The following is a 23956-nucleotide window of genomic DNA, read 5'->3' on the forward strand; positions in this document are numbered from 1 at the left end:
AAGGTTTTTCTAATGTTTCTTTAAAGTTTTTGTTCTAACTATATATTATGAAGATTTTGGTGTATATAGTTTTATAACGTTATATCTTTATAGATTGTAATCTTGATCATTATATTAAAAATGACCCTTTTCTGCCTCCTTTAATTTTCTTTCAGTTTGAATTTAACTGGTTTTGAAAGGGTGTTTATACTTGTGAGGTATACTTTCATCTAATCTTTTACTTTTAACTTCTCAAAGTCTCTGTTTTAGGTTTATCTCTTTGACCCATGTAGTTGGATCAAGGTTAGTCTTTTTGGACACAATTTGAGATGCTTTTCATCATTTACATTAACATATATTTTGCTTTGCTTACATAATATTAGTGTATTTGTTTTTGTTGTCATCTGTATGTTTGCTTTCTGTTTTTGGTTTTGTTTTGTTTTGTTTCTTTTTGAGATGGAGTCTCACTCTGTTGCCCAGGCTGGAGTGCAGTGGCGCGATCTTGGCTCACTGTAGACTCTGCCTCCCGGGTTCAAGCGATTCTTCTGCCTCTGCCTCCCGAGTAGCTGGGGTTACAGGCACCTGCCACCACACCTGGCTAATTTTTTTATTTTTAGTAGGGACAGGGCTTCACCATGTTGACCAGGCTGGTCTCGAACTCCTGACCTCAAGTGATCTGCTATCTTGGCCTCCCAAAGTGCTGGGATTATAGGCATATGCTACTGCGCCCCGGCCTGGTTTTCTTGTTTTAAACTACTTGGTTTGTTTTCTTTATTTGCTCTTCTCTCTCATTTTGTAAGTTATGTACTGTATTTCATTATGTGTAAGATACCATTGGTGGTTGCATGCTTCATTATTTTGTGTACCACTAATAGAGTTAAATGCTGTCAAAGAAACTATGACATACCATTGATTGAAATATGCATGCTGGCCGGACGTGGTGGCTCACGCCTGTAATCCCAGCTACTTGGGAGGCTGAGGCAGGAGAATTGCTTGAACCTGAGAGGTGGAGGTTGCAGTGAGCCGAGATGGTGCCATTGTACTCCAGCCTGGGTAACAAGAGCAATACTCTGTCTCAAAAAAAGAAAAAGAAAGAAATACGCATGCTGATTTCAGATATACAAAAAATGTGAAAAACCATGCATCTTAGAATACACATGGTCGTTTGTTATATGGGTATTATAATAGTTTTAATATATTTAAATCTATTATATTTATCAATTAGGTCTTTCAGGAGTGGTTGACTGAGTGCTCTTATGTTTAAATATCTGATAGTGGCTTTCACAAGCAAAATAATGTTTCGGCTGGTTACAGAACTTTTGGGCTACGTTTCCCTTTCCCTAATACCCAGCAGACACTATTCCATTATCTTCTGGCATCTAGGGTTACTCTAGAGAAGTCTGGGGCCAGCCTGACTGTTTTTTTCCCTTTGTAGGTGACCTACTTCTGCCTGAGTATTGCTAGAATTCTTTCTTTATCCTTGAAGTTCAGTAACTTCATCAGGATATAACTCGATCTTGGTGTGATTCTCTATTACATTTTCCTGTTAAATGGTAAGCCCTTCAAACTGCAGATTCAGGAATATTTTCTTATATACCTTCTAATATGCATTCATTTTTATTTTTCTTTACTCAAGAAACATCAGTTTTATGATTGTTTATTTTCATTTCCTGTCTTCTGTTTCACTGCTTTTCTAAATGCTTCCTTTGTTCTTTTCTGCTGTGCTCAATGTAGTTTTCTTAAGATTTGTTTCATATCATGTTTGTTTTCATCAGTGCCAGGCTGATTACTTCCTATATATGATTCAGTTTTCATTTTGCCAATGGCTTCACTACTTCATTCAATTTTATTTATTTATGTCTGTGAGTTGCTCTTTCAACTTGTCTCATTTATTTCCCTCTTTTAAAAAAAGTTTTTACTTGTGGTAAAAACAGGTAAAACCACCTGTAATCCCAGCACTTTGGGACGGTGAGGTGGGTGGATCAGTTGAGGTCAAGAGTTTGAGACCAGCCTGGCCAACATGATGAAACCCTGTCTCTACTAAAAACACAAAAATTAGCTGGGCATGGTGGTGGGCGCCTGTAATCCCAGCTACTTGGGAGGCTGAGGCAGGAGAATCACTTTGACTGGGGAGGCAGAGGCTGCAGTGAGCTGAGATTGTGCCACTGCACTCCAGCCTAGGTGACAGAGTGAGGCTCCCTCTCAAAAACTCAAAAACAAATAAACAAAAAACAGGCAAAATCACGTTGTTTTTGAGAAGATGGGTTAAAACCAGTTACACAGTGGCCCATATTACAGTTTACTGCTTAGGAACACAGCAAATGTTGAGTAAACTGGTTTTGTCAAGTCTTGTGTTTTATTAATGGCATGAGATAAGAGAAAGCCATTATTGAATTGCAGGCTTAGAGATACTTCTTTTTGCAGTTGGGTAAACTTTTGTACATAGTAGAAATCTGATTTTGCCATGTGTATTTTTGTTTTTGAGAGAGAAGTGTTCAATGACTTTGCCCTGTCAATCATTGAAAACCTATCGAAGATTTTTTTTTTTCTATTCAATGAGCTACAAAATAGACCAGAAAAAAAAAAAATAGAAATGTTCCTTGCATGGTGACTTATGCCTGTAATCCCAGCACTTTGGAAGTCCAGCCTAGACGACGGAGCGAGACCCTGTCAAAAAAAAAAAAAAAAAAATCAGGGAAATTATAACTGACATGCTCTGCCATTCATGTGCCACAATTCAAGACCTGTTATATGATTGTCTCCTGAATGCTGGTTGCCTCTTTGTTTTATTCTGAAGAAAAGGTGATCAGTGATAAGCCCCCCGAGTCTTCATTCAGGGTTGAAGGGAATTGTGAAAATTGGGAATGTGTGCAAGTTGTGGTTACTAAGAGTGAGACTTTTCACTGCAATTTATACAAAAGGTGTAAGTCTTTTACATTTTAAACATTTTAGCTGTTTGGTAAACAGATTCTCCCATATGTTTTTTTCTTTCTCTTTTTTTAAAATGATGGCTAAGATACATTCCTTACATTACTCTTGATAACAAAGGTTACTTCAGTAGACTTGCACATTTTGAGTATGTCAGCAACTTATTCAATATTGTGATAGCTGGAATTTACAGTCTAGAGTCTGAATTATAACTTATCCTCATCCATTAAAATTGTTATCCAGATTTCTTAAGTGTTCCAAACTTAAGGATTGCTGTGTTTCATTGTCAATAACATGGCTTCTTCCTAAAGTGATACATATTTTTAAGTAATACATTTATTTGGCAAATATTTACTGCCAGATACTGTCACAGGTCCTGGGGCTATGTCAGTAAATAAACGAAAACCCTTGTTCTTTTAGAGCTTGCATTCTAATCGGGGTAGGAGAGATAGGAATTAATAGAAAGTTGAAAACTTTCTATTAAATAGAAAATAGAAAAATAGAAAACAGAACAGGGAAAATAGAACAGGGAAAGAGGCTAAAATAAGAAACATGTAAGGGGGTGGGGTTTAATTAAAAATAGGCTGACAGTGGACCAAGGAACTCGGGCGAAGGAGTGACTCATGCAGAGGAGAAGCACAGCAAGCACAGAGGCCCTGAGGTGGGGCTGACCTGAATGTTGGGAGGAGGTGGCAGAGAGTTAGCTGAAGGTTGGAGGGAGATGCTGGTTAGTTCTGAAGGACCCTATAGGCCCACGCAGGCCATTGCTCCGAGTGAGAATGGGAAGCATTGGTATAGTGACATTATGTGATTCATATTTTTGCAGGGTTACTTCTGCCTGCTGGGCTGAGAGTAGATACAATAGGGAAGGTATTTTCCATGGTACCCCAGTGCATACATTTTACTAAACATGGATAGCTGAAATGAAACCTTTACCAACAATACCCCTGTTTTAGTTTTTGTTTCTCTTAGGAGAAATAAGTGCTGGTTATGTCCCGTTAGATCTATTTCATGACTGTGTATAATGGTTGAAGAACACTGCCAAATGACTTAGTGAACAAGAAGTACAATTGAGGTTTGTGTACGAAAGCAAAGTGAACACAATGTAAGATTTAAAAAGAATAAAAACTTAAAAATCAACATTATATGTGTGTGACACACACACACACACACACACACTTAGCTTTAAAAAAACCCAAATAATAAAATACCAGTGATTCAAGAGGTCTAATAGTGAACACTGCATTCAGTGAAGGATAATGAAGAATTCCCAAGAGGCAAGTGCTTTTAAAACCTTTTAGGTTCAGATCTCCTGGGGGCTTAACTCCGTGCTTCTAAATAATATATTTATAGTGTTTATTCTTTGGTTTATCAACTTGAGACATTCTCTGTTGACTTCTCGCTATGACAGATGTTTTCAGTCCCACTTCTCACTACTGACCTTCCTCGTACGACGGTCACTGAACTGGCGCCTCTCTGGGGTTCTGCCCAGAAGATTAGCCTTCCTCCTTCGCTGCAGCTCCTCTGTGAGTATTCCGCTCTCTGCTCCCTCCACTCTGCTTACTCAGTTCACGTTCTTCCATCTGTTTTCATCTTTCAGAGCCATGGGCAATCCACCTTGTCTTTTTAATAAATATTTTAAATTAAAATTATTTTTAAATTTCCTTAGAAAAATTTATTTAACTTCTTAGGAGGGAGAGGAAATAAGCACATGCGCTCATACTGACACCTTGAACTAGAAGACAAGATTAGGCCAAAGTTTTTTGTTGTCAAAAACGTGTAGTGTGTATATTGAAGAGTTAGATATAGATTGTCTTGTCTTTTAAAAAATTATAAATATTTCCCCATGTTCTTTCAAAGTAGTTTAAATAGATGCATAGCATTCTTTCATATGCTGGTACTGTAATATTCCCCACATTTTGACTTCTGGGTTTTCACATTATAATCATAAATCACTTAAATTATAACTAATGCTTCTGTGTATATTCCGTATGAAAAAATTTATATATAATCTTTTATTATTTCTCTTTGGATAAATTTCTGGTCATTTCTGAGTCAAAGAAAATAAATATCTTTTTTTGAGCTTCTTAAATATTACTGATTGCCTTCTAGAAGGCTTTGCCAATTTGTATTTCTACTGTTAACTGTATTAATTTAGTGCCACTTTTTAGTGTGTTCTTCATACCACCAGGGACTTTTAAAAATGTTTGATTCTGCTGGGTATAAAGAAAGTTATTTTTTAAATTCCCAAGAAATGTGAACACCTTGACAGTTTTGAGTGTGTATATGTGTTGTTTTAAAGGTTTATAACAGTAATTATTTGCCTTTTAATTTTTTATAGCTATTTTGGCATTTAGAAATTTTATTTTTTTGGGCAGGGTACAGTGGCTCATGCCTGTAATCCCAGCACTTTGGGAGGCCAAGTCAAGTGGGTCACCTGAGGTCAGGAGTTTGAAACTAGCCTGGCCAGCATGCTGAAACCCCGTCTCTAAAAATTAGATAAATAAATTTAAAAAAAATCATCCAATTAATTAGCTTTCCTATTTTTTTTTTTTTTTTGACACTTAATGCTTCCCATTTCTAAAATCAGATGAGATCGAAAAATTTGAAGATAGCTTTGAATTTGGAGGGGGGTATGGAAAGGGGCCGAGAGAAACTTGGCAACAGTTGATTTAGAAACAATCGGTCTTTGGCTTGTGTTGAAATCTGCCAGTCATTTAGATTTTGGATTGTTGCTGTCTCTACATATGACCTGTTGCCTCATACTATAAAAGGTGTTAAATTGTTAGACACTTCATGAATGTACTTTATACGTGTAAAAGTTTGTAGATGCGTGAGCGGCAACTCATTGCTCTGGGTAGTCTAGCTGAACTAGTTTTTCCACTCAAAGAGCATGATTAGTAAGCTTTCTCCTCACAAGTGGTGAATTGTCATCAGGGCATTTCTCACTATTTGGCTTAATTCCATTAGAAACTGCTACTGGTGATAGTTTAGTCCTTATTTAGTTTTAGACTAAGAGAATCTTACTGATATTACTATAAATCTTTAAAAAAAAAAAAAAAAGCATACCTTTAAAAAAGCCTAACATGGTCTAGTCAGGATAGTAAGAAAAAGTTACACTGGAAAGAGAGATCGTTTATGAATTGGTTACAAAAGATACATAGGCATTATTTTGAAGACAACTCTACTTTCAGTGGTTATTGAAATCCTTGACCAACCACAAAAGTGTCTTGCATAAAATTTTAAATATATTAAAGTCCTTAAATTATGTAAATAGTATCTTCTTCTGAGAAGTTGATTAATAGTGGAAAGAAGAATCTAGTCTTTTTTCTTTTTTTGAGACAGTCTCAGTCGCCCAGGCTGCAGTGTGCAGTGGCACAATCTCAGCTCACTGCAACTTCCGCCTCCCAGGCTCAAGCGATCCTCCTACCTCAGCCTCCCCAGTAGTTGGGACCACAGGTACATGTCACCATGCCTGGCTAATTAAAAAAAATTTTTTTTTTTTGGTAGAGGCTGGGTTTAGCCATGTTGCCAAGACTGGCACACACTGCCATGCTGGGCTGATTTTTTGTATTTTAGTCGAGACGGGGTTTCACCATGTGGCTCAGTCTGGTCTCAAACTCCTGAGCTCAGGCAATCCACCTGCCTCGGCCTCCCAAAATGCTAGGATTATAGGCATGAGCCACTGCCGCACCTGGCCATTGTCATTTCTTAACGCAGCACAGAAGCCCATCAAGTGGCGGCCACATAATTCCCTAATTTATTTTTGAAAAAGTTTTAGCTAAATTCCAATTTTGCATGTGCTTAGGTTTTTTTCATAAGTTTGAATAAATATATAAATGATTTCAAGGTTGTTTCATGGGTTCTTGGTACCTCAGGCGGTTAAATTGTTCTAAATGGAACAAGATGTAGAGGAATGGAAAAGCAGCAAAGACGCAAGTATGGCAGCATCCTCCTACTTTATCGCCTTTTCCTCTGCAGTAGTCAGGGCATGGGGCACTGAATTCAGATCAGATTCAGAGACTTGACTGTACCTCTTGTTAGCCAAAATATTTAATTCATCTGACACTTATTAGGTCTATTAAATCACCCAAGAGAAGAACTTTTTTGGTATGCGTAAGGTGGTAAAGGGCTTTTGCAAAAAATCCAATATGTTGATATTTTGGACAATATAAAATAATATACACCTTGTACATTTATTTAAAAATTAACTTGTGAAAAGCACTTATTTTGTTTTCTTGGTTCTAAAATAAAGCCAGACTAGTTTATCTTAATATGTGGGTTCTCAGCTGGGAGAACTAGATTAGCCCTTATTCTAGTCAAGGCTTTGAGTTTCCATTCTGTAAAATGATGGCTTGCAACTTGATGGAATTTGATATTCTTTCCAAAACTAAGAAGTTTTAGTGATCCATTTGGAGATATTTCTACTGTTTCTTTAACAGTGAGATTGAGAGTATTGGCTTACTTGCACTGCATGAGGGCTAAAATGGGCCTTTCATAGGAGAAGCTCTGCAGAAAGGAAAGGAGAAAGGGCTCCTGCAAAAGGAAGAGAAGGGCAGATTTGTTCTCAGAGGTCACTTGTATTAAGGCCAGGATGGCAGATGTCTGATCATGGATTTATTTGGTAGGCGTGACTGTTGAGTACTGTATCGGGAGGAATCTTAAGTACATGATAGGTTATTAATGGTGCCTTCTTTGGGTGTGGGTCCCATGGAAGGCTTGGGGGTGATTCAGAGTAATGACACAGCCCATCTGTACTTTAGGATCTGCCTTACAAGGAGGTAGGAATATGCTTGGCTTCCATTTGATGTGTCCCACACTTCTGATTTGTATATTGGACTTTTTAACTCCTCCATTCTACTCTCCCCCTTCTCACTACTGCACTTGACTCGGTCTTAAACACATAAACTGGTAACTCCTCATCCCTCTTTATCCCCAGCCCTGGGAACCCCCATTCTATTTTCTGTCTCTGAATTTGACTTCTCAAGGTATTTTCTTTTCTTTACTTTCCTTTTTTTCTTTTTTTTTTTTTTGAGATGGAGTCTGGCTCTATTGCCCAGGCTGGAGTGTAGTGGCATGATCTCAGCTCACCACAACCACCACCTTCCGGTGCCAAGCGAATCTCCTGCCTCAGCCTCCCAAGTAGCCAGGATTACAGGCACACACCACTACACCCAGCTAATTTTTGTGTTTTGGTAGAAATGGGGTTTCACCATGTGGCCTGGCTGGTTTCAAACTATGACCTCAGGTGCTCTGCCTGCTTTGGCCTCCCAAGTGCTGGGATTACAGGCTTCAGCCACTGCACCAGGCCACAAGGTATTTTCATCTAAGTGGAGTCATATGGTATGTATCCTTTTGTATCTGGCTTATTTCACTTAGCATGATATTTTCAATTTCATTCGTGTTGTGGAATGTCTCATAATTTCATTCCTTCTTAAAGCTGAATAACATCCTATTGCTCTACATTTTGTTTACCCATTCATCTGTTGGTTGACACTTGGGTTGTTTCCACGTTTTGACTGTTGTGAATAATGCTGCTTTGAACATTGGTGTACAAATATCTGTTTGAACCTCTGCCTTAATTCTTTTGCATATATAACCAGAAGTGAAATTGCTGGATCTTACGGTAATTCTAAGTTTAATATTTTGTGGACATGCCATACTGCCTTTTGCAATGGTTGCATCATTTAAGATTCCCACTAGCAATGCACAGGGTTCTAGTAATAGCAATTCTAATTGGTGTGAAGTGGCATCTCATTGTGGTTTTGAATTTCTCTTATCATTAGTGATAGTGAGAATCTTTGCATGTGCTTGTTGGCCAGCCATCCTTTCATCTTGGGAGAAATGTGTATTCAAGTCATTTGCCTATTTTTGAATTGGTTTTGTTGTTGTTACTGAGTTGTATGAATTCTTTTTGTATTCTGGATTTTTTTCTTGAGACGGAGTCTCACTCTTTAAATGGGCTGGAGTGCAGTGGTGCAATCTCTGCTCACTGCAACTTCCGTCTCCCCAGTTCAAGTTATTCTTCTGCCTCAGCCTCCCGAGTAGCTGGGACTGCAGGTGCACGCCACCATGCCCAGCTAATTTTTGTATTTTTCGTAGAGACGGGGTTTCATCATATCGGCCCAGATGGTCTCGGTCCCTTCACCTTGTGAGCCTGCCTCAGCCTCCCAAAGTGCTGGGATTATAGGCATGAGCCATGGGACCTGGGCTGTATTCACAATATTAATCCTGTGTCAGAGATGTGATTTGTAAATATTTTCCCCATTTGTTGGGTTACTTTTGATGAACAAAAGTTTTAAATCTTGATCCAGATTATCTATTTTTTCTTTTGTCACCTTTGTTCTTGGTGTCATGTGCAAAAAGAGTTTGTTGCCAAATTCAATGTCATGAAGATTTTTCTCTTTTTCGCCTGAGAGTTTTATAGTTTTATCACTTATGTTTAAGTTTTCAGTTCATTTAGAGTTGATTTTTGCATATCATGTAAGGAAAGAGTCCATCTTCATTCTTTTGCTTATGGATATCCAGTTTCCCTAGCATTGTTTATTGAAAGATTTTCTTTCCTCATTGAGTGATTTGGTCACCCTTGTTGAAAAAAAAAAATTGGCCATATATGCAAGGGTTTTATTTCTGGGCTTTGTTTCATTGGTCTGTATGTCTGTCTTTTTGCCAATACCACCACTGTTTTGATTATTGTCACTTTGTAGTAAGCTTTGGAATCAGGACATGTGAGTTCTACAACTTTGTTATTGTTTTCCAGAAAGTTTTGGCGATTTGAGGTATGAATTTTAGGATGGGTTTTTCTATTTCTGCAAAAAAGTTGTTAGGATTTTGTTAGAGGGATTACATTGTATTTGTAAATTATTTTGGGTGGATTTTTTGTGTTTGAGGAAAAGATTCAGTTATTTAGAAGTCTCTTTAGCTCTCTTTATTTTTTCAGTCTTTTCAACATATGTCTCTTTCATATATTCAGTCATACAAAATAGTGTGCATATGTGTGATACATGCAGTGTAAATATGTGCAATTTTAGGAGTTATTTTAAAAGAAATACCACGTAACCACTAGCAGGTGAAGAAATAGTTGCTTGAAGTTTTAAAACCACTGAAGTGGAGCATGAAAAGTCAGCCCAAGTCAGAAAACAGAACCATATTATTCAGGATCCACTAGGAAGGATACTGTTTTGAATATGTGGTTTTTGATTTTGTTTTTTTGAGTCTCACTCTGTTGCCCAGGCTGGAGTGCAATGGCACAATCTCGGGTCACTGCAACCGCCGCCTCCCAGGTTCAAGTGATTCTCCTGCCTCGCCTCCTGAGTAGCTGGGACTACAGGCGTGTGCCACCATGCCTGGCTAATTTTGTATTTTTAGTAGAGATGGAGTTTCACTATGTTGGCCAGCCTGGTCTCAAACTCTACCCGCGCCAGCTCCCCAAAGGCCCCGGATTACAGGCGTGACCTCAGGTGGTCCACCCGCGTTGGCACCCTGGAGTGCTGGGATTTCAGGCGTGAGCCATCGTGCCCGGCCAATATGTGTTGTTATTTAAGGGTTACCAGAGTTCTGGGAGCCTGGGAGGACAGGATTTCCTAGAGCCTAGAGGTGTAACAAGAATAGAGAATCTTGAGTCCCCATCTGAAAACAATTTGCTCCAGAAACCAGTTATTTATAGTCTAAATTTGTAGTCTATTTTGTCCAGCATGGGATAGGAATGAGATTATGAGTAAAGTGGCTGGAAAGTACTTGCCTGTTACAGCTGAGTGGTATTGTAATAAGACTTGAGGAGCTGGGTGCAGTGGCTCACACCTGTAATCCCAGCACGTTGGGAGGCTGAGGCATGTGGATCATTTGAGCTCAGGACTTTGAGGCCAGCCTGGGCAACATGGTGAGGCCCCATCACTGCAAAAAATACAAAAAGTTAGCCTGGCATGGTGTTACATGCCTGTAGACCCCGGTACTCAGTAGGCTGAAGTGGGAGGATCACCTGAGCACAGGAGGCGGAGGTTACAGTAAGCCAAGATCATGCCACTGCACTACAGCCTGGGCAACAAAGTGAGACCCTGTCTCAAGCAAGCAAACGAACAAATAAAGACTTGAAGACATGTATTTATTTATGTTTTTATTTTTGAGAACAGAGTCTCATTCTGTCACTCAGGCTGGAGTGCAGTGGTGCGATCTTGGACTGAACCACTGCAACCTCAGTCTCCTGGGTTCAAGTGATTCTCTTGCCTCAGCTTCCCCAGTGGCTGGGACTATAGGTGCATGTCACCACACTTGGCTAATTTTTGTACTTTCAGTAGAGACCAGGTTTCACCAGGTTAGCCAGGCTGGTTTCAAACTCCAGACCTCAGGTGATCTGCCTGGCTTGGTCTCCCAAAGTACTGGGATTACAGGTGTTTGCCACCACACCCAGCTGATTTTTGTATGAGACGGGGTTCCGCCATGTTGGTCAGGTTAGACTTGCACTCCTGACCTCATGATCCACCCGCCTCAGCCTCCCAAAATTCTGGGATTAAAGGGATGAGCTGCCACGCCCGTCCGTGCCAAGACTCTTTAGACTTGGTAGACTTTCAACAACCAAAGGTCAGGAGTAGGTTAAAGTATGTATTAAGTGTTTTAGAGGATTAGAGGTTGGCGTGAATAAAGTGATGGGATATGCTTTGTCCTGTGCAGGACTAGCTCAGTGGTTGTTGGTGTGAGCACCAGTCTGTGTGTTCAGAGGTAGAGAGGAGGCATAATAGTAAGAGACAAAGAGGGAAAGGTTGATTTTGAAGCCAGATTATGGAGTACTGTGTAAAGAGTGCTGTGTTGCCGGTCACGGTGGCTCACGCCTGTAATCCCAGCGCTTTGGGAGGCCGAGGCGGGTGGATCACGAGGTCAACAGATCGAGACCATCCTGGTCAACACGGTGAAACCCCGTCTCTACTAAAAATACAAAAAATTAGCTGGGCATGGTGGCGCGTGCCTGTAATCCCAGCTACTCAGGAGGCTGCGGCAGGAGAATTGCCTGAACCCAGGAGGCGGAGGTTGCAGTGAGCCAAGATCGCGCCATTGCATTCCAGCCTGGGTAACAAGAGTGAAACTCCGTCCCCAAAAAAAAAAAAAAAAAAAAAAAGAGTGCTGTGTTAATGATCAAAACTGGCTTGTTGGGGAATACCCTGAAAGTGGGGGCATCAACAGGCTAGCTGGATGTAACAATGAGAAAGAGGAAGCAGTAGTAATGATTGCCAGGTTTCAGGGTTGGGTGACTGAAAGGAAATAACTGAAATAAAGTCGAGTGAAAGAACAGGTTTATGAGGGAGGGAGAATTTAGTTTGAGGTCCTGGTAAGATACCCACTCTTGGGAAATGGTCTCTGAAGCTCAGGAGAGGTAACTTTGGAAGTCATCCCCTAAAGAAGGGTAGAATTGGAAGCCTTAGTTGTGTCTGAGTGCCTAGGGGAAGGTGTTGAGTAAATAGCAGAGAGCAAATGGCAGCATCTTCTTGTAAGGCTGTGTTGGGAGGGCAGGAGGAGGAAGGTGAGGCATGAAAACCCTGAGAAGTGGTCTTCAGAGAAAGGGAGGAAAAGCCGGAATCAGAGAGGAGTCATCCGGGACTGAGGGAGGAGAGTCTGAAAGGAAGTGGGATTGAATGGAATTCCTAAGCCCAGCATGTGTTCAGAGTGTCAGTAATTGAGAAAAGAGAGGTATAGCTAGATTTTGGAGAGAGCATCTGTCTGAGGAATTTGGTTATATACCATGAGAGAATAGAGGCTCGGAAAGGCTTTTTTCTCCTTCTCAAATTGTGGCAGAATACACATAACGTAAAACTTACGATTTTAACCATTTTGAAGTGGACAGTTCTGTGACATGAAGTACATATACTTGGTTGTGTCGCCATCGCCACCATCTAGAAAGTTTTTCTCTAGGAGCAGAGAAAATGACGTGATAAAAGTGTTGCTGAAATAATTTTTGGTTGATGAGTTGCATCATTGCCTTTCCCTGTCTTACTCTAGAAGTGGTTTATGGTAGCTCGTGGGGACTGTTGGAATCTGTCAGTGTCCACATGCATTTCCATGTGAAGCTTTTGTAACCTACCACCCACGTCACCATCCTTCCTTCCTTTTAGCTGCTTTGCTTTTCTTCTTAGGAGGTGCCATCACTTGATATATATTTGTCTATCTTCCCTCACCAAAATGAAAGATACTTGAGAGCAGAGACTATTTTTTTCATTGCCATACATATCCCCAGTTCCTAACATGTACTGTAATATGTAATGTGGTATAGTCTTATTTTTTTTCTAAGATTAAACCTAGAGTGGTGGGTTGAAAGTAGCAATGCTAAAGTAGATGGACACTAGAGAGATTGTGGAAGGAGGAAATGTCGAGAGAGAGATGACTACACGGATCTTTACGTTGAATGGACTGGCAGTAGATGAGTGGTGGAAGATGACAAGTCTTGTCTTGATGGTTGATTCAGAAAACGGGGAAGTTGAGAAGGGAAAGAATGTATGGGGTGAAAATAAACTCTGTGCTGTTTGAACTCTTGCCACAGACACAACTTTATGTTCTGATTTGGAGACTATTGCATGCTTATTAGCACACCATTCCCCCCATTTTTTCAGAAAACACTAAAAGAGTATGTAGGGAAAAAATTCTGTAGTCCCCAGTAATGAAAAATAACAATGATAAAGATTTGGTTGTGTTACTTTGCAGCTTTCTCTCTCTCTCCTTACTGGTCTTTCTCTGATGTCATAATACTACTTTGTAATTGGCTTGGAAAAAAAATCAACAACCTTAATATGTGGATGATTGTCAGTGTCAAGTTGTAGTTTGTACTGATAATCTTCAAATATTTTACCTGAGTATCTAACACATCATGACACCCTGCCCCCAATTCTCATCCTCTTTATGCTCAAGTTTCATGACACAGTACTTATCCTTACTAACATGTAAGTTTGATATTTTCTAGGTACTTCGTTTTTAAAAGAAATGTGGTTTGGTTGCGACACACTAAATTGATGTTGCAGTGCACTGCAGACTGTTGCCTGTAGTTTGAAAAACGTTGCTGCACTTTAGACATATAGATGAATTACACAGGCATTCCTCAATTTTGGAATCTAATCAGTTTCTGAATACTGTCATGTGTTCTGTGGATAGGATAACCTGTGTAATTATTATTTTTACTTTTTATTTTAAAAAAATAAAGAGAAGGGGTCTTGCTATATTGCCCAGGCTGGTATCAAACTCCTGAGCTCAAGCAATCCTTCTACCTCGGTCTCCCAAAGTGCTGGGATTACTGTAATTATTATTTTTATTTCATTTATTGATTTATTTATTTATTTATTTTGAGGCAGGGTCTTGCTGTCACCTAGATTGGAGTGCAGTGGTGTGACCTGAGCTCACTGCAACCTCCACCTCCCAGCCTCAAGTGGTCTTCCCACTTCAGCCTCCTGAGGAACTGGGACCACAGGCATGTGCCATTACATCCGGCTAATTTTGTATATTTGGTAGAGATGAGGTTTCTCCATGTTGGCCAGGCTGGTCTGGAACTCCTAATCTCAAGTGAACTACCGTCTCAGCCTCCCAAAGTGCTGGGATTACAGGCGTAATCCCACCACATCTGGCCTAATTTTTGTATTTGTATTTTTATTATTTATTTATTTATTTTTGAGACCAAGTTTTGCTCTTGTTGCCCAGGCTAGAGAGCAATGGTGAGATCTTGGCTCACCGCAGCCTCCACCTCCTGGGTTCAAGTGATTCTCCTGCCTCAGTCTCCTGCATAGCTGGGATTACAGGCATGTATCACCACACCCAGCTAATTTTGTATTTTTAATAGAGACGGGGTTTTTCCAGTTGGTCAGGCTGATCTTGAACTCCCGACCTCTGGTGATCCACCTGCCTTGGCCTCCCAAAGTGCTGGATTACAGGTGTGAGCCACTGCTCCTGGCCAATTTTTATATTTTTAGTAGAGATGGGGTTTCACCATCTGGGCCAGGCTGGTCTCGAACTCCTGACCTCAAATGATTTCCCTACCTAAGCGTCAGCCTTTGTCTGGCCTGATTATTTTTCATTTTTATCTCTAATTTTCGGAGATGGAGTCTTGCTCTGTTGCCCAGGCTGGGGCGCAGTGGCATGACCTTGGCTTACCGCAACCTCCACCTCCCAGGTTTTGACGATTCTCCTGCCTCAGCCTCCCGAGCAGCTAGCATTATAGGCACATGCCACCATGCCTGGCTTATTTTTGTATTTTTAGTAGAGACGGGATTTCGCCAGGCCAGGCTGGTCTCGAACTCCTGATCTCAAGTGATCCACCTGTCTCAGCCTCCTAAAGTGCTGGGATTACAGGCGTGAGCCACCGTGCCCAGCTTCTGGCCTATTTTAAGTGGGGAAAAACAAGGCTGTTCTAGCCTACTAAAATTCCCAAACTAAATGAAAGACTTCATTCCTCTTCTCCTTGCCCCAGTTTGGTTGAACCATTTGAAAGTGAGTAAGTGGCAGACATGATATCTCTCTTCTCAGGTCTTTAGTTTGCCGTTCCTAAGAATAAGAGTATTCTCATCTATAATCATAGGATCATTTTGACATTAATTACAGTTATTGAAAGTTTCCCAGTTGTTCCAGAATGTGTAACAGCTGTATTTTTCTGATCCTGAATCTGCTCAAGGTTTATGCATTGCATCCCCCCCGACCCAAGAATTCTTTGCCTAAAAAATATATTATTTTTTAAATAAAAAACATATATATATATTTATATATTTTTTTTTATTAAAAAGGCGGGGTTTCACCATGTTGGTCGGGCTGGTCTTGAACTCCCGACCTCAGGTGATCCGCCCACCTTGGATTACAGGCGTGAGCCACCACTCCCGGCCAATACTTAATTTTTTTTAGAGCAGTTTTAGGTTCATAGCACAACGAAGCAGAAAGTACAGAGATTTCCCAAATTACAAGTACACCCCCACATATGGATACCTCCCCCGAACTACATTGACACACTGTCACCCACAATTCAGTTTATATCAGGGTTCACTTTTGGTATTGTACATTCTATGGGTTTAGAGAAATATTTGACATATATCTACCGTTTTAGTATTGTACAGAATACTTTGGCCCTAAGAATCCTCTTGAGATTGGATTTTTGGAGATTTCAGACTAGTTCTTAAGTAGAGTACCCTACTCATCATTATGGATTTTTCTAATTATTTTCTCAAGAAATCATTTAACTGGCTGGACATGGTGGCTCATGCCTGTAATCCCAGCATTTTGGGAGTCCGAGTTGGGAGGATTAGTTGGACCCAGGAGTTTGAGACCAGTCTGGACAATATGTAGTGAGACCCCCATCTCAATTTATAAATAAATCATTTAACTTATTTTCACATCCCCTATACATATTTCCTGTAAACTGTAGCAGTACTATCTAATAAAAACACGGGAACCACAAATGAGAGCCTAATATGTGATTTAAAAATTGTAGCCACATTTAGAAATGTAAAAAGATAGGTAAAATTAGTTTTAATAATTTATTTAACTTAATATACCTAAAGTATAATTTCAGTATGCAATCAACATAAATTTTTTTTCCTCACAAAGTCTTAAAAATATTCAGTTTGTATTTTACATTTGCAGCACATCTCAACTCAGACTAGTCACTTTTTTTTTTTTTTTGGGGAGGCAGTCTTGCCCTGTCGACCAGGCTGGAGTGCAGTGGCATGATCTGGGTTCACTGTAACCTCTGTCTCCTAGGTTCAAGTGATTCTCCTGCCTCAGCCTCCCCAGTAGCTGGGATTACAGGTGCTCACCACCACACTTGACTAATTTTTGTATTTTTAGTAGAGATGGGGTTTCACCACATTGGTCAGGCTGGTCTTGAACTCATGACATTGGCCTCCCAAAGTGCTGGGACCGCAGGCGTGAGCCATCGCACCCGGTCCGACCAGCCACCACTTTTTAGGTGCTCAGTGGCCACATGCTACTAGTGGCTATATTATATTAGAAAGTGCAGGTCTAAGAAGCTTGGTTTGATTCAGTGTAAACATTTTGGGGGGGGGGCAAGAGTATGTCATAGATGAAGCTTGTGTATACCACTTTGCATCAAATAAGATACACATTCTTGGGTTGTCCTGCTATTAATGATTCTAAGTTTGAACAATTAGTTGGTGACTGCCAGATTTCTCTATTGTCAAGATGCATTATCTCTTGTATTGGTGAATAATCTGTGGCCTGATGCTTGGGCAGCATATTCTGTTCCCCAGTGACCTTTTCACTTAATGGTTTTAACATCTATTGATGATTCTTTGCCTGGATTATTACATTAAGAGTTCCAACTGAAATACTCTAAATATATCTATGTAACAAATTTCCACTCCGTCTTCCATGACATAAAGCATTAAAAATACTAGTTACTGGCCAGGTGCAGTGCCTCACACCTGTAATCCCAGCACTTTGGGAGGCCAAGGCGGGCAGATTGCTTGAGCCCAGTTTAAGACCAGGCAACATGGTGAAACCCTGCCTCTACAAAAAATACAAAAATTAGTTGGGCATGGTGACATGCACCTATAGGCCTAGCTACTCAGGAGGCTGAGGTGGGAGCATTGCTTCAGCCTGGGAGGTCAAGGCTTTAGTGAACCATAATTGTGCCACTGCACTCCAGCCTGAGTGACAAAACTGTTCTCTCAACTTAGTCTCCTTAGTAAGATTTAGTAATTTTCCTGTGGGAGATGACTTTGTCTAAACTTTGGAGGTGAGCAATAAATGGAAAGGGACTAATTTCTTATATGATTAATTCATTTTCTTTTTGATGAATTCATGTGCATTCTTAGGCTCTTCCTTAAAATCCTTCATTAAAGGAGTTTTGTCTTTGTCATCATCCTGTGTCAGAAACTGCATCAATAACTGATATTTAATCTCATAGGTTGTGATGAGATCTTCTTTTTTACAGGTTGCTTTTAAGTATTATTGGTTTCTTAGAGCACATCAGCAAACATTTCTCTCTCTCTCTCTTTTTTTTAATATAAAAGCAGTGTTAACCTGACATGTTTTCTTGTCTTACAAAAGTACAAGATGGCATTCTTAAGAAAAGGTCTATTTTTGTCAATTATAAATTTGCTTTCCACCATTTCTACCTTTATTAATAGTTTTCTGCAGTTCATTGAGGGAAAGTTTGTTGCAGCCTCGCTATCAGCAGAAGCTAATTTATTTACCAATGATACTTAATTTATGCATTTATGTGGTGTTCTTAAACCTCTGAAACAATTCAGGGCTTGCTTTGCAACTCAGCTGCTCACCAAATTCTCCTCTTTCTCTACTTTGACCTTCTTCATAACTTTGGAGATAATAAATGCATATTACTGTTTCCACACAGTGCTCAGTGGCTCCATGCTGCTTGTGATTATAAATTTGTTGCACACAGCATTACTCTAGTTGTTAGAAAAACACCATGCTATGCCCAAGTCATCAACATTACCTTCATTTTTATTTCTCTTGCACAGAAACAGTGTCAGGTATGATGTAGGGGATATGCTTATAGTCAAGTGCTTAGCTTTTGGTTCCCTTACCTTAATGAACATACTACTTCCGATGTTTTTCTTTCAATGTATGTGCTTTCCTAGGCTTCTTACTTAGGCTAACCTGTATTTTTCCAGGACATCTCATTTTCTTAGAAGGCATTTTTACTTAATGTGGAGAAGATAATGTACAAGATGCCTTTCAGTAGAAGTTATATTTCATGTACACCATTTCTGATCATGCAGCAAGGCTCTCTTTGCTAATGTGATTATGAGGAGATGAAGCACATACACATAAATAGTTGTTTGAATTAGAGAAACGTAGTCTCAGTGCAGTCTCAGGAGGGTTTGGGAAGGGGTTCGAGGCATGATGGGAAGGTACACTGGAGAGTGAATCAACGTCCGTATATCACAGCTACTTTGACATAATCACACCTGTTGTTCCCCTTTGGAAGACATCTTGGGTGGGACCTGGCATGGGCAGCTGCTTGGAGTATCCTTTCCTCCTTCTGTCAGGAGGGCGGTGGAGACTAAAGGATTGAGGAACACCATCTTAATATGTGTAATAGTTTAATAGTTGGTCATATGTTAGAAGTATTCTTTCCTGTCATTCAGATTGTTGCATTTCAAAATGTAGACAAAGCTGTCATACTAACTTGTTTGGCTTTTGAGTTTCATGTCCTACTTAGTCCAATGAAAATAAAGAAAAGAAACATTATGTTGCTAATTTTTTTTCAAATTTCAAACATTTGCTTTAATTATAATAAACTTCATAGACACACATTTGAATGGTGCATTAATAGCTGAGGAAAATTAGGGGTCCAAATGTAAATACTGCCATTATCTCTGAGACTATAACAGCAACGAACATTATGCAGATTAGCTGGGCTCACCTGTAATCCCAGCACTTTGGTTTGGGTGGAGGGAGCGAGACGGGTGGGGCGAGCTCAGGAGCTGAAGACCAGCCTGGCGACAAATACAAAAAAATCCAGACATGGTGGTTTGTGCTTGTAGTCCCAGCTACTCAGGAGGCTGAGGTGGGAGGATTGCTTGAGCCCAGGAGGCGGAGGTTGCAGTGAGCCATGAACACACCAGTGCACTCCCACCTGGGCAACAGAAAAAAAGAAAAAAGGCCACAATGCTTAAAATGCCCATCCAAATAGTAAGAAAAAAGAGAATCACTCAATGTGAAAAAAGGGGTGGGGGAACACAAATATATAAATGCACCAAAAATAAGTTGCCAGTGGCAAAAGGATGCCCAGTGTTAGCCAGTGGTAAAAATACCCAGTGTGAGCCAGGCTGTAGGGAAATAGTTGCCTACAGTGTTTCTGGGATAATACATTGAAGTAAACATCCTGTGGGTTGATAACGCACCTTCCTTTGATTTGCGATTCCATCTATAGTTTATATTCTAGATATACTTCCACAGATGTACAAGGAATGGGCAAAGATGTTTTATGGTAATATGGTAATACTCTATTTTTTTTTTTTTTAAGACAGAGTCTCACTCTTGTTGGCCAGGCTGCAGTGCAATGGTGCAATCTTGGTTCACTGCAACCTGTGCCTCCCCAGTTTAAGCGATTCTCCTACCTCAGCCTCCTGAGTAGCTGGGATTACAGGCAGGCATCACCACGCCTGGCTAATTTTTGCATTTTTAGTAGAGATGGGGTTTCACCGTGCTGGCCAGGCTGGTCTTGAACTTCTGACCTTGGAGTCCACCCGCCTCAGCCTCCCAAAGTGCTGGGTTTACAGGCGTGAGCCATCATGCCTGGCCTTACTTTTATTTATTTATTTTAAAGATGGGGTCTTGCCCTGTTGCTCAGGCTGCAGTGCAGTGGCTCGATCTTGGCTCACTACAGCCTCAAACTCTCCTGGGCTCAAGAGCTCCTCCCACTTCATCCCCTAGAACAGTTGGGGCTACAGGTTTGACACTGCCTGGCAGTGGCAGCATTATTTTTCTTTTTTATTTATTTTTAAAAAGACTTTTAAATACTCATAATTTCTCTTTTGTTTTTTTCACTCCTCAGCTCATACCTAGGCAGCATTATTTATATTTGAGGAAAAAAAAAAAAAAGAGGTGTGTTGGTGGAAACGATGTTCAGGCTATGCTAATGTTCAGGCTATGCTAAGTGGCCATAAGTTATAAAAGGGTGATTCTATTTCTGTGTACTTAAATGGTGGTGTAGCCAAAATCTGAAAGAAGACACAGCAAATTGTTAGCAGTGGTTGTCTTTGGAGAGCATGAAGGTGGAGTGTCTAATGCCTTTTATTTCCCTTTGTTACTTTAGGATAAATGGCCTTTTTTCATAATTTGAAAATTCAAAATATGAAAGAAACTTGAAATAATTCTACTTAGCAATAACAGCTACCACCTACGATGCCTACTGATGTTGGACATCCTTGCATATACTTTTCAATACATGGATGCTGGTTGAAATCTGGGGTTATAATAAGTATGCCATTTATATACTTTAAGTTGCAAGTTGCATGTGAATGACAACCCAGCTAAGGTAATATTGAACAAATTATTGACCTATAGATAGATGTTTATTGCAAGAAGAGATTAATTTCTAAAAGAGTCCTAAAGCTGAGAGAAGAAAATTTACAAAAACCTCTAAATAGTTTTGAGACTCTTGATAGCACCCACTGACCTTTTTTTTTTTTTCTTCCCACACTTAAAGAATTGTTTTAACCGGTAGAACCCACTGATTTATTGATGTCCAGGATGAAGGAATAAACACATGTATGTATTCCTTAGTACCTCCCTCTCTCTCGTTCCCTCCGTTTCCCCTCCTTCCCTCCCTTTCCTTCTTCTAACCATAAATATGTATATATTTCATAATTTGTTTTTGTTTTTTTCTTTCTGGCTCCAAAGTATGATCTCAGGCTGTTACACTGCATTTTTTTTTTTTTTTTAGAATAAAGAGAAAAAGAAAAAGAATAAAAAAGAAAAGAAAAAAAAGAAGGAGAGGAAGAGGAAGAGGGAGAGAGAACAAACAGTTGCTTTATTGCCCAGGCTAGAATGCAGTCTAAAAATGGGTATGCCTATAATTGTGTTTAATAATAGAGACATGAAGAAAAAAAAAATGAGGGAAGAAAATAACTAACAAGCAGCCAACCAATATTTCATTTAAACCTGTAAATAGGTGTGATGTGGCATGGATAAGAGTGTATATTTTGTGTAAAGTGGAGAGTTCTATAAATGTTAATTAAGTCTACTTGTTCCGGATCTGAGTTCAAGTCCTGGATATCGTTGTTAACTTTCTGTCTCGTTGATCTGTCTGATATTGATGTTGAAGTCTCCCGCTATTATTGTGTGGGAGTCTAAGTCTCTTTATAAGTCTTATATATCTGGGTATTCCTGTATTGGGTGCATATATATTTAGGATCTTTAGCTCTTCTTGTTACGTTAATCCTTTTATCATTATGTAATATCCTTCTTTGCTTCTTTTGATCTTTGTTGCTTTAAAGTATTTTATCAGCAAAAATTGCAACTCCTTCTTTCTATTTATTTATTTTTGCTTTCCATTTGGTTAGTAAATCTTTCTCCATCCCTTTGTTTTGAGTGTTTGTGTATCCTTGCATGTGAGATGGGTCTGGATGTAGCATACCAATGGGTCTTGCCTTTTTTTGCCTGTCTGTATCTTTGGATTGGGGGATTTAATCGATTTAAATTTAGAATTAATAATAATATATGTGAGTTTGATACTGCCATTTAATGTTAGCTGGCTGTTTTGCCCATTAGTTGATGTAAGTTCTTAATTATGTTGATTTTCTTTATTTTTTGGTATTTTTTAGAAAGGCTGATACTGGTTGTTCCTTTCTATGTGTAGTGGTTCTTTCAGAAGCTCTTGTAAAGCAGGCCTGGTGGTGATGAAATCTCTGAGTGCTTGCTTGTTCACAAAAGATTTTATTTTTCCTTCGCTTATGAAGCTTAGTTTGGCTGGATATAAAATTCTGGGTTGAAAGTTCTTTTCTTTAAGGATGTTGAATATTGGCCCCCACTCTCTTCTGGCTTGTAGGGTTTCTGCTGAGAGACCTGCTGTGAGTCTGATAGGCTTCCCTTTATGGGTAACCTGACCTTTCTCTCTGGCTGCCCTCAGTATTTTCTCTTTCATTTCAACCCTGGTGAATCTGGCGATTATATGCCTTGAGGTTGGTCGTCTTGAGGAATATCTTTGTGGTGTTCTCTGTATTACCTGGAGTTGAATATTGTCCTGCCTTGCTAGGTTGGGAAAGTTTTCCTGAATAATATCCTGAAGCGTATTTTCCAGCTTGGATTGATTCTCTTCGTCACATTCAGGTACACCTCTCAAACGTAGATTAGGTCTTTTCACATAGTCCCATATTTCTTGGAGACTTTGCTCTTTCCTTTTTATCCTTTTTTCTCTAGTCTTGTCTTCTCGTTTTATTTCATTAAGTTGGTCTTCGACCTCTGATATCTTTTCTTCTGCTTGATCAATTTGGCTGTTAAAACTTGTGCATACTTTGCGAAGTTCTCGTGTTGTGTTTTTCAGCTCCATTAATTCACCTATATTCCTCTCTAAATTGTGTATTCTTGTTAACATTTCGTCAAACCTTTTTTCAAAGTTCTTAGTTTCTTTGCATTGGGTTAGAACAAGTTCTTTTAATTCCCAGAAGTTTCTTATCATCCACCTTTTGAAGCCTGCTTCTGTTAATGGAACACAGTCTTTCTCTATCAGGCCTTGTTCCGTTGCTGATGAGGAACTGTGATCACTTGTAGAGGGAGAGGCGTTCTGATTTTGGGTATTCTCAGCCTAAAAAGAGTAGTTTCTTCCCTTCGTTATAGATGTATCCATCTGTGGTCTTTATAATTACCGTCTTTATAATTGGGTTTCTGAATGGACGTCCAACTTGTTGATTCCTGGCGCTAAAATCTGAGCAACCCACTGCGCCGGCCAAAACAGCGGCGTTAAGATTGATGGTGCTTTTCTGACTCTGCGCCGAGAACCGCCGCACCAAGGCAGCAGCAAAACCGCCTCACTGGCCGCAAGAGTGGCGCTGGCGACCCGTGGGGCTCCTCCGCTGGGAATCTCCTGGTGCGTGAGCAACAAAAATTCATCTGAAAGTGTGGCGTCCTCTTGTTCTCTGCACTTTCACTGGGAGCTACAATCCCGAGCTGCTAGTGATCAGCCATCTTGGATCTCTCTCCCATAATTTGTTGTTGTTGTTGTTTAACATATAAATCCTGATAATGTAAAATTACGATAATACAGAAAATAACAATGTAAAATCCTGATAATATAAATTTATATCTAAATCATGATAATGTAAAAATAGGGTCAACAGCAACAAGAAAAGCACACAACACACACAGGTGTGTGCAACTTGGCAATGGCAGCATATAATATTAAATATATATTTATGTGAAAGTTTATAGCATTCATGGTGGTTTAGTTTTATTTTATATGTATTTACATGGGGTTGGTATCTACACTGGTCCCTTTCTCCTGGTTTTTGTATTACAGAATTCTTTATTTTGATTCATTTCCCAGCATTTGTTTCAAGAAGAATACTTGTAAATGTGTATTGCCATCCTTTTTGACTTCCTGTTT

At 39.7% G+C, this 23956-nt stretch overlaps 1 protein-coding gene across 1 annotated transcript in view; it reads left to right on the top strand.

Moving 5' to 3' along the window:
• Nucleotides 1-1161: 1161 nt before the first annotated feature.
• Nucleotides 1162-23956, top strand: part of UBE2G1 (ubiquitin conjugating enzyme E2 G1) — a 53777-nt gene continuing 30982 nt past the window's right edge. Inside the window, exons 1-2 of the transcript XR_004266175.1 lie at nucleotides 1162-1532; nucleotides 4319-4433. The gene's annotated coding sequence lies outside the window, so the exon portion shown is untranslated. The remainder of the gene's footprint in view (nucleotides 1533-4318; nucleotides 4434-23956) is intronic.

The sequence above is a fragment of the Sapajus apella genome, unplaced genomic scaffold (genome assembly GCF_009761245.1).
Source record: "Sapajus apella isolate SASKATOON/1434 unplaced genomic scaffold, GSC_monkey_1.0 scaffold245, whole genome shotgun sequence".
NCBI lineage: Eukaryota > Metazoa > Chordata > Mammalia > Primates > Cebidae > Sapajus > Sapajus apella.